The sequence below is a fragment of the Triticum aestivum genome, chromosome 4A, assembly GCF_018294505.1.
Source record: "Triticum aestivum cultivar Chinese Spring chromosome 4A, IWGSC CS RefSeq v2.1, whole genome shotgun sequence".
In the NCBI taxonomy this organism is placed as follows: domain Eukaryota; kingdom Viridiplantae; phylum Streptophyta; class Magnoliopsida; order Poales; family Poaceae; genus Triticum; species Triticum aestivum.
Window position 1 is genome coordinate 106,235,355 of NC_057803.1, and position 11,379 is coordinate 106,246,733.

The window sequence follows — 11,379 nt, forward strand, 5'->3', positions numbered from 1 at the left end:
AAGTCCTCGAACCGGTGTAGGGGCACGGCGGCGGGCGGATCGGGGGACCGACGAAAGCAGATCGGGCCCGCGGAGGACGACGGGGACACCTTTTTTTGACCAGTGAAAACAGCAGGAGAGCCTCCTACTGTTGTTTTTCCTTTAATACTTTAAGATGTTAACCATTGGTTAACATTACAGATAGTTCTTGATTTACATGGCTTTAACAAGAATTCAGAAGGTGTGAAACTAGCCTATGTAAACCAGGTGTAACAGAGACAAAGAGTTTGCAAATATTTCCAAAAAAGTTAAACTTTGAGGGTTGATCCTATAGCCCAGGATCACAAAATCTTCCTTGAGCTTCCTCAGTCACTCAGCATGTGTGGCTGCCTCTCCATCAAAGATCTCTCTATTGCGTTGCTTCCAAATATTCCAGGAGGTTAATATAGTTATCTCTTTGAACAAAGGTCCTCGTCACCTCTCTCTAGCTCTCTCATACCTGTGTTGTATGTCTGGATCATTTTCCCAATCAATGCCCACAACATCCCAGCACTTGGCGGCAAAAGAACACTCATAAAATAGATGTGCATTTGTTTCTACAACTCCCATGTTGCACATTGGGCATTTATGATCTTCTCCAATATTAAAGTGTCTTCTCAGCAGCAGATCTCTTGTATTGACCCTGTCATTTAACATCAACCATGCAAACACTTTATGTCTCATGATACATTTTGTCTTCCAAATGGAGGTGATGCATTGGGGAGCCAATATATTCCTGAACATGTACTTGTAAAACTTCTTCGATTTAAAATCAACATCACCCCAGCAAAGGATCCACTCATCAGTCCTCATAGCTTCCAGGTTTATTCCCTCCATGATCTCTTGCAGATTATCTAGTTCGGTTCTGGCTTCCGTTGACAGAGGAAGCATAAAGTTGTCCATGTGATCATTGTTGTTGTAGTACTGTGCCAACGAGATGTCTTCATCGTTAGCAAAAGAAAAAAGATGATCATGGGAGTCCATCAGGGGTCTTTCATTTATCCAAACATCTTTCCAAAGAAGAATCGTGTCCCCCGCGGCCGGTATACATGAGGTAATCCCACGGTAAATATCCATCAAAGAGAAAACATCATGCCACCAAAAGGAGCCACAGGGTGGCTTCGCGTGGGGGGTGTATCGTCATAGTGGGCATTCCAAACTAACATTACCCAAGGGACATACTGCTTATGAATGAATTTATGCAAGTACTTGAGCAGTAGAGCATTGTTTTGGATTTGTAGGTTTAAGATTCCAAGACCCCCTTTTTTCTTTGGGCGACAAACCATTTCCCAAGCAGCCAAGGAGCGGGTTTTAGCATCCCTATCCACTTCTTTTCTCCATAGACAGTGTCTCCTTGATCTGTCGAACATTTCAATCAACTTGAGTGGCAGTTTGAGAACACACATAGCAAAGGACAATAGCGACGAAAGCGCGGAATTAATCATTTGTACTCTCTCCCCGTAGGATAACCAAATAGTTGTTCCAGTCAACCTTCTCTCAATTCTGTCGACCAAAGGCACTAACTCTCTAACAGTGGGTCTTGTTGTGCCCAGAGGCAAACCTAGGTAGGTGAACGGCATCGCCCCAACTTGACATCCAAGAGCATTGGCCAGATCCAGAGTTTTTTGAGCATTTACATTGATTGGCATTAATTGAGACTTAGCATAATTAATTTTAAGACCAGTTGCCTGGGCATAAGAATCTAGAATGCCTTTAATTGTCTGCAGCTCTTGTTGACTTGCTGGAAGAATGATTAGTGTATCATCGGCATATTGTATGACTGGATAGTCTTTCGAAGCAGGTTGGTTAATTGGTAATGAAATCAGACCATCCATCCAGGCTTTGTTAATTAAAGACTGCAATAAATCCACCGCTAGCACAAATAGTAAGGGGGAAATTGGGTCCCCCTGTCTTACCCCCTGCTTACACTGGAATTCTGTACCAGGTATACCATTCATAAGAATTGATGAGGTTCCAGACTGCAGCAACATCTTAATCCACATACACCACCTATCATCCAAACCCTTGCATTCCAACATTTTCAAAATGAAAGAATGTTCCATCATGTCAAACGCCTTCTCGAAATCCAGTTTTAGAATTACAGTTTCCTTGCCTGACTGTTTGCATTGATGCAAATATTCAAAGGCCCAACCGAGGCAATCTTGAATTGTCCTAGTTTTAATGAAACCATACTGATTGCGGTGAACTACCTTTAAAATCCAGCGTTGAAGTCTTTCGGAGAGAATCTTTGTTATAACTTTGAGCACATAGTTTAACAAGGAGATTGGTCTGTAATCATTGACAGACTCAGGCAATAGCTTCTTCGGTATTAGTGTGATTAATGACGTGTTCAAACATTGCAAATTTATTGTCCCTTGCAAGAAGTCCTCACAAAGAGTGTAAAAATCTTCTTTTATTATATCCCAGCATACTTTAAGAAATAGCCCATTGAAATTGTCCGGCCCTGGTGCACGATCAGTCGGAATGATTTTGATCACATTGTCAATTTCTTCTTTCGCAAATGGTATTGAAAGTTCTTCCAAACCCTGACATTTTTGGATTAAGTCTGCAAGCTCAAAATCATAGACAGGCTGAGATGACACTCCCATTCTCTTCTTGAAGCAATCGTAAAAGCTGCTGCTTTTTCATCATGATTTTCTATCAAGCGTCCATCAGGCAATACCAGATTGGTGATGGCATTTCTCCGTAGTCTTTATGTTGCACGCGCTTGATAATATTTAGTATTTTCTTCACCTTGGACAGCCCACCGAAACATGCAGCGTTTTTTCCAGTACGCACTTTGATATTTAAGCAACCGTAGAAGATGTGCTTTTAGAATTTTTCTAAAATTAGCTTCAGGGATATATAGCTGTCTCAGATCCTCAAGGTTGTCTATTTGGAGTAAAATTCTATTACAGTTTTCAATTAACAATTTTAGCTTCGAGATCGATTTGCTCCATTTTTTAAGGCATACCTCAACCTCTTTAATTTTGCAGATATTCTTGTGGCACTGGAGGAAGCCTTTATGGGAGCATTCCATGAGGATTTCACCACCTCCAAGAAACCAGGGTGTGAGGGCCAAAAATTCTCTAATCTAAAAAGTTTAGATCTTGGGATCGAAGTTTCAACAGATAGAATACAAGGCACATGATCTGAGATTGGACGGTCAAGAGGTTTTGCATTTGTATTGGGGAATTTCAAAATCCATTCAGGAGAGGAAAAAACCAGTCTAATTGCTCAAGTAAAGGAGTTTATTGCATGTTACTCCAAGTGTACCTCCTTCCCTTAATTGGAATTTCCAGCAAACCAAGATGACTGATAATCTCATTAAACTTAATCACATCATCCACATTTCCACGTGGTAGGTTTCTATTTTCCAGAGAGCGCATGAAGTTGAAATCACCCATGAAAAGCCAGAGATCTTCCGGTTCGATATTTAAACTGTCCATCCAATCAGTGAACAGAACCCTCTCAGGTCCATCGCACGGCCCATAGATGTTAGAGAGGAACCAGCTTTCATTTGTTTGAACCGAGGTCATTTTGATAGTTATTGCAAATGAAAATTGATGAATTATTTGGCCCAAAAATTGGCTGCTACACCATATAATAACTAAGCCACCTGAGGCGCCATCAGACGGAATAAACTCAAACTTATCAAAACGTCTCGGGCAGCACTTCCTAATAAAAGAATGATCAAAGTCCGGCTTCTTAGTTTCCTGTAGGCATACAATCGAGCAGTTGGATTCATCAATCTTATTACGAAGTGCATCACATTTGGAACTAGCATTTAGACCACAAATATTCCAGCACAAAATATTCCACATAATAGGAGCCATTTAGGTTTTGCACATGCTAGGGAAAGCAAATAAATAAGTTCAGGAGACTTCTAAGAAATTGCACAACTTAGGAGAACAGATAGTGAAATAAAAAGGCTTAGGCCTCGTCCTTCTCCAATCCATTGAGAGGCTCCAGAAGCTTCTCCTTGGTGAGCTCTGCCTGTGGAATGGCACATTGAGTTGTCCCCAAATATTGCAGAGTTTCAATGGTAGTGGGGGGAGGGACCTGAGTAGAGGCCGAAGTTTCATCAGTGTTCTTGCCATGCTGCATCTCCAACATATCCGGATTCCTCCTCGGTTTGACATGTGAGGGTTTGCGTTTATTGTCTGCCAGAGAGAGCGGCTTAAAGCCTTGGTATCTAGTAGCGCGTACACTGCGTCTGACTTCAGAAATGTCGAGAGGTGTAGTCATTCTGCGCTTTCTCTTGTCCATGGTCCCATCCATATCCATCATCTCAGTTTGTGACTCAACAAGAGGGTAGCTAAACTCTTCACATTTTTCTTCCACAACCATGGGATCAGCACCAATCAGTTGACAAGCTCTATGCATTTGATCAGCAACAAAGTCAGCAGATTGACCAAGCCTCTTGAGGAAAACATATAACATTTGTGCCCGGCGCAAAAGGTGAAAATGGGAAGTAAGAGAAGCATGCCATACCCACAAGATCCACCAGAGTATTCTGTAAACCCTCAGCAAATTTAAACCAAACCTTAGTCTCATTTTCTTCCTCAGGGACCCAGCAAAGTTGAGGGGTGAACACAGTACTATAAAAGCAGATCATGAAAGAAAGCTAGTTCTCCTCTTCACCAGGAACTTCTACAACCACTTGATGAGCATTCACCTGCTGAAAAGAAAGAGCACCAGTAGGGCTACCTTGAACAAAATGTTATGCCACATCTTCAATCATTGCAACATGTTCATTCCAAAGGCGCAACCCATCGTCAAAACCAGAATCAGCAGTTTGAATCCCATCCATCATAGAGGGCCCCTCATAACCAGTGTAGCTTCTGTAGCTAAATCCTTGATACACAGGTGGAACTGGAGGAAGCACTGGCCATTCACCCCAGCCCTGTTGCAACGGAAGGGGTTGCGGAGCAGCCTCCCATGCATTGGCCGCATTCTGGAGCTGCCAGACTTGTGCATCATGCTGCTGTTGTTGCATAGTAGTTAAAAACGGGAGATGTTCAGGATGGGGTGAAGCACCCAAAGGCGGCGGTGCTTCCTCATTTCCCACAAGCCCCTAGCTAGGATTCCTGCCATTGAGCACATACACAGGGACCGTCCAAGATGTGCCTAGCCCACTGATGTCCGTAAATCTCTTAACCACAAGGCTGAAAGGCACTTGAGGAAGCTCATTAATCAGCACATGAACTAACACATGCAACTTACGGTGTCCAGGTCTGTGCCAATACATACACCTCCCAAAACATGACACTACCTTAATGATGTAGTGCTCTGTTTGATAGTTCACGGGAAAGCCGAGCAACATGGCCCACGCATCTCTTTCAATGACAGGTCTACGCATATTTGGCCCCTCATCGTGGCACAACAGATAAAAGCTTGAATGCTCATCTAGAGGCTGCTCCCCTCTACTAATTATCGTATCTCTAACAAGACTGTCATTGAAACGGATTAAACCCACACATAAATGATAGATCTCACCCTCAACAGTAGGCGCGCCATGATCATCTCGAAGAACTCGATGAACCTCAGCAAGAACAACTTCTCGTTGCAGATCTCCAGGAGGCGGCACCGCCATCACAAGCGCATGCTGCGAGTGATCCAGCGGCGGATCGTCCACAATGACCATGTTGCGCTGCAGTCTTCCTTCCGGACCATGCTGGATGTCCATCTCCCCCGGCACAAAAAGGTAGGGCAGCACTGGCAGGTTCGCCATAGGAGATTCAAGGTTTCTGGTGGAGGAGAGTTCGAGGAGAGGGGAGGAGGAGGACACAGGGGCGCAAGGTGACGGGCAAAACAGAGCAGAAACCGTGGCCTCGGGAGTCTGGAAGTTGTTGATAGGTTGGTAAGGAGGCAAAACGTCCAGGGTATTTTCGGTAAGACTAACCGAAGAATCTGCCCTCTCCCTCCCCTTTCGCTTGACAACCCAAATTTGCCTCTTATCCCTTTTTTGTTGGGCCGGATTCCCAGATTTTCTGCGCCAAATCTTTTTTTCCTTAACAAATATCGGAGAGCTACTGTACTTCCCCACAATCCGGTCTTTCCTTCTCCAAGCAACACGTTTGAACGAACTTGCACATGACAAGCAATTCCAATGGACGTGCCCTCTCACACCACAAATTTTGCAACATCGATTATCAGTAGAGCATGTGTAAGAAACATGACCCATGGTCCTGCATTTTGTGCACCAAGCTAAATTTCGCATGTGTGATGTCTCAACACTTTCTTTAGGGGGCTGCTTATTGGGCAAATTCACATCATCACAATGCTTGGCTAAATGACCATGTTTCCCACATATCAAACAAATATGAAGCTTGTTGAATATAAATTCCTTAGTAGGTAGAGAAGAGATGTCAAGTACCGATTGAATAGTATCATTGGAATAACCAGCTTGCCTTAAATCAAGAATTTCCTCAAGCTTTGCAGTTGTGATTAGATCCCAAGATAAAGTCATAAAATGGCGTCCAGAGAAACGTTTACCAATAATCTGAAGGTTGTCCCAATTGATACATACATGGAGTTTCCCGAAAACCAGCTTATCCGAGGAGCCTCCTGGAATGAGTGCTTCATTAGAAGATTGAGATCGCCGCAAATTATGGGTATCCAAATCCTGATCACATATAGATGCCCTGCTGAAATCCGGAGGCACAAGATTGAATTTGGCCAATTCCGTTCTAGATAATGTATCTCCTTGCACATTTTTACGTAAAAATCCTAAAGGACTTCTGATAGCCATAGGCGATCGGGCAGAAACCTCTGGAATCACCTCATCAAGATGCCACTTAGATCCATTCCAAGCATAATCCACTGTTGCTTTGAACAAACGGAAATGACACACAAAATTTGGCCAGACACGATCCTTCAAACCATAGATGAAATGTCCAACATGATTAGAAGCCACAGAGAACCTAAAGGATCGATCACCCAATTGTTTGACATTGAAACCTTTGGCCAAACCTCCAATACAACATTGTAAAACCACTCCAACAGCCTCTACAGAGAGAGGGAAGGAGGCCGAAGAGAAAGAGATAACCAAGAAGAATTCCTTGGTTCCGGAAGAACTTTCAAAATGCACCGTAGATCTAAACTTGTCACGTACCTTCTGCTCCACCTTAAGTCCCGGGGAAAAATCCCAATGGATGAGACTAGCCATTGGATCACAAGTGGATCACTACTCACCATGGAATATCTAGAGGGAAAGGAGGTGGGACGTGGATGGGAGGTGGGAGTCGCCATGGGAGGTGGGGTGGGAGGTGGGAGTCGCCATGGGAACTTCTGCACCTCGGCGGCCACCTCGCCGGTGTCGGGCGAGAAGGCCGCGATAAACCTCTTTTTGGCCATTGGCTACTCGAGCTCCCAGGCACACAGGCAGAGGTTGAGGATGGAGGCGACGGCGATGGCGGCGACCTACCAATGGTTTCGAGGGTTGTGTGCATTTGTGTGAGCAGAGGTTGTGTTTGAGGAAATACTGCTGCAACTGAAAATTTTACTAGGCGGGAGTAACAAGGCAGGGCTACTGAAAATTTGGATCAAGGGCGAGCAGATATTTTTGAGATTGTGAGGGATGCAGAGGCGGGAGTAAAATGTCGGGGCTACAGAAAATTTGAATCAAGGGACTGAAGCAGAGCGGGAGTAACAGACATCGCACATGGTCCACACATAATAATCGTGTGCTATCAAGCATTAAAACCATCCAGGTGGTAGATATTTTCGAGATTGAGAGGGATGCAGATGTGGGAGTTTTGGGGGAGCGATCTAGTGTGCTTGACACGCCAGCTGTGGACTGTAGCAGATGCACCTTCTCGCATAAGCCATAGTCGTACTATACACCGACGGTGCTCCAAGATATTTTGTACTACAACTCACACGGTTGGTGAGAATAAACTATGTGGGATCTACTTGATTTGAATTACAAAATGGGGTCATAGCGGCAATGGGTGGTGTTTGAATTGCTAGACCTTTTATCTGCAGTGAACATGCAACTGTATGTGTGTCGTAAAAGAATTGGAATTATTCAGGGTTTGTTTGGACATTTCATAGATTAAACTGGTATTCTAGCCATTTCAGGTGCACAATTCAAAATTAAACTACATGCACATGCTCTAGTGCATACAAATTGGTTGAAAAATCAAATATGTGTCCTTCAGTGCATGCTTAGGTCCCATGGAAGAAATGGGAATGAATTTTTTGGGGTTTGTTTGGCCTTTTTTTACACATTAATTGGGTTTTCTAGGCATTTTATGTGCATAATTCAAATTTGAACTGCAAGCACATGCTCCAATGCACTAAAGTTGGTTGAAAAATCACATGTGTGTCCTTGGCTGAATTTCTAGGTCTCATGCAAGAGATGGGAGTGAATTTCAAACACCAGGGCACTATTGATTGCCGGCAAAACATTGAGATACCCGGTTTTTAAATTCTAATAAATCCAAAACTCGTCTGAAATTTATGAAACTTGGCATGCTATCATGGAGCGGCATCAACATGTCGTGGTGAAAATTTTGTCCCATTTGGGGCAGGTTTGGGTATAAGCTCCTCACAAACCAGAGCTTCTCACAACAAGCATGATGGTTTCGATAGGGAACGTATCACCTTTGGGGACGGGACGATATCCGTTCTCTTATTGTTTTCAAAAAAATTCTAGTGTCAACATAGAACAACAGGAGTGTTGTGTTCAATCTTGGAATTTTTCGGTGTTCGTTTGGCCTTTTTTATACATTAACTGGGTTTTCTAGGCATTTTATGTGCATAATTCAAATTTGAACTACAAGCACATGCTCCAATGCAGCAAAGTTGGTTGAAAATCACATGTGTGCCCTTGGGTGAATTTCTAGGTCCCATGCAAGAGATGGGAATGAAATTCAAACACCATGGCACTTTTGATTGCTGGCAAAATGTTGAGATGCCTGGTTTTAAAATTCTAGTAAATCCAAAACTCGTCTGAAATTCATGAAACTTGGCATGCTAACATGGAGCGGCATGAACATGTCGTGGTGAAAAATTTGTCCCATTTGGGGCAGGTTCGGGTATAAGCTTCTCCCAACAAGCATGATGGTTTCGATAGGGAACGTACCACCTTTGGTGACGGGACGATATCCGTTGCCTCTTATTGCTTTCAAAAAAATTCTCGTGTCAACATAGAACAATAGGAGTGTTGTGTTCAATCTTGGAATTTTTGGGGGTTCGTTTGGCCTTTTTTATACATTAATTGGGTTTTCTAGGCATTTTATGTGCATAATTCAAATTTGGACTACAAGCACATGCTCCAATGCACTAAGGTTGGTTGAAAAATCACATGTGCGTCCTTGGGTGAATTTGTATGTCCCATGCAAGAGATGGGAATGAAATTCAAACACCATGGCACTGTTGATTGCTGGCAAAACGTTGAGATGCCTGGTTTTAAAATTCTAGTAAATCCAAAACTCATCTGAAATTCATGAAACTTGGCATCTATCATGGAGCGGCATGAACATGTCGTGGTGAAAATTTTGTCCCATTTGGGGCAGGTTCGGGTATACGCTTCTCACAACAAGCATGATGGTTTCGATAGGGAACGTGCCACCTTTGGTGACGGGATGATATCCGTTGCCTCTTATTGCTTTCAAAAAACTTCTCGTGTCAACATAGAACAACAGGAGTGTTGTGTCAATTTTGGGGATTTTTCGGGGTTCGTTTGGACATTTTTATGCATTAACTAAGTTTTCGATGGATTTATGTGCATAATTCAAATATGAACTACATGCACATGCTCTAGTGCAAATAAATTGGTTGAAAAAACAAATTTGTGTCCTTGGGTGCATGCTTAGGTCCCATGCAAGAAATGGGAATGAATTTCAAACACCATGGCACAGTTGATTGCCGGCAAAACATTGAGATGCCTCATTTTTAAATTCTAGTAAATCCAAAACTCGTCTGAAATTAATGAAACTTGGCATGCTATCATGGAGCGGCATCAACATGCCGTGTTAAAAAAATATGTCCCATTTGGGGTAGGTTCGGGTATATGCTTCTCACAAACCAGAGCTTCTCACAACAAGCATGATGGTTTCGGTAGGGAACGTCCCACCTTTGGGGACGAAACGATATCCATTGCCTCTTATTGCTTTCAAAAATTTTCTCATGTCAACATAGAACAACAAGAGTATTGTGTCAATTTTGGGGATTTTTCGGGGTTCGTTTGGAAATTTTTATGCATTAACTGAGTTTTCAATGCATTTATGTGCATAATTCAAATTTGAACTACATGCACATGCTCCAGTGCATATAGATTGGTTGAAAAATCAAATTTGTGTCCTTGGGTGCATGCTTAGGTACCATGCAAGAAATGGGAATGAATTTCAAACACCAGGGCACCGTTGATTGCCGGCAAAACATTGAGATGGCTCGTTTTTAAATTCTAGTAAATCCAAAACTCGTCTAAAATTCATGAAACTTGGCATGCTTTCATGGAGCGGCATCAACATGTCATGGAAATTTTTTTGTCCCATTTGGGGCAGGTTTGGGTATATGCTTCTCACAAACCAAAGCTTCTCACAACAAGCATCATGGTTTCGGTAGGGAACGTCCCACCTTTGGGGACGAAAATATCCACTACCTCTTATTGCTTCCAAAAAATTTCTCGTGTCAACATAGAACAACAGGAGTGTTGTGTCAATTTTTGTGATTTTTTGGGATTCTTTTGGACATTTTTATGCATTAATGAGTTTTCAATGCATTTATGTGCATAATTCAAATTTGAACTACATGCACATGCTCCAGTGCATATAAATTGGTTAAAAAATCAAATCTGCGTCCTTGGGTGCATGCTTAAGTCCCATGCAAGAAATGGGAATGAATTTCAAACACTAGGATACCATTGATTGCCGACAAAACATTGAGATGCCTGGTTTCTAAATTCTAGTAAATCCAAAACTCGCCTGAAATTCATGAAACTTGGCATGCTATCATGGAATGGCACCCGACATGATGTGGTATTTTTCATGTCCATTTTGAGAGAAGGCGCACTAGAATAATGATAGCCAACAAAGGCATTTTGAAAAAATAGCTGCCACTTTAATATCTCAAACGTTTGTATAATTCAAACCGTGTGCGTTCTGTTAACCATTCACGCGACGCCATGTGTCTTGGTTTTAATGGCTGTAGGAGGGGCCGTGCGGACAACTGCTTGACCTTGACTGAACGGGAGGCATGTGAGCGCAGTCCGGTGCGCACGCTGACCGAGAGGCGTGCAAGCTGTCCTCTAAAGCGCAGGCTAACTGGGAAGCGAGCCCTTTGACTTCCATGGCTGCCCGCCTTCCTCTCCATAAATGGCGCCCGAGCTGCTGTTTAATACGGGTGGCCTTA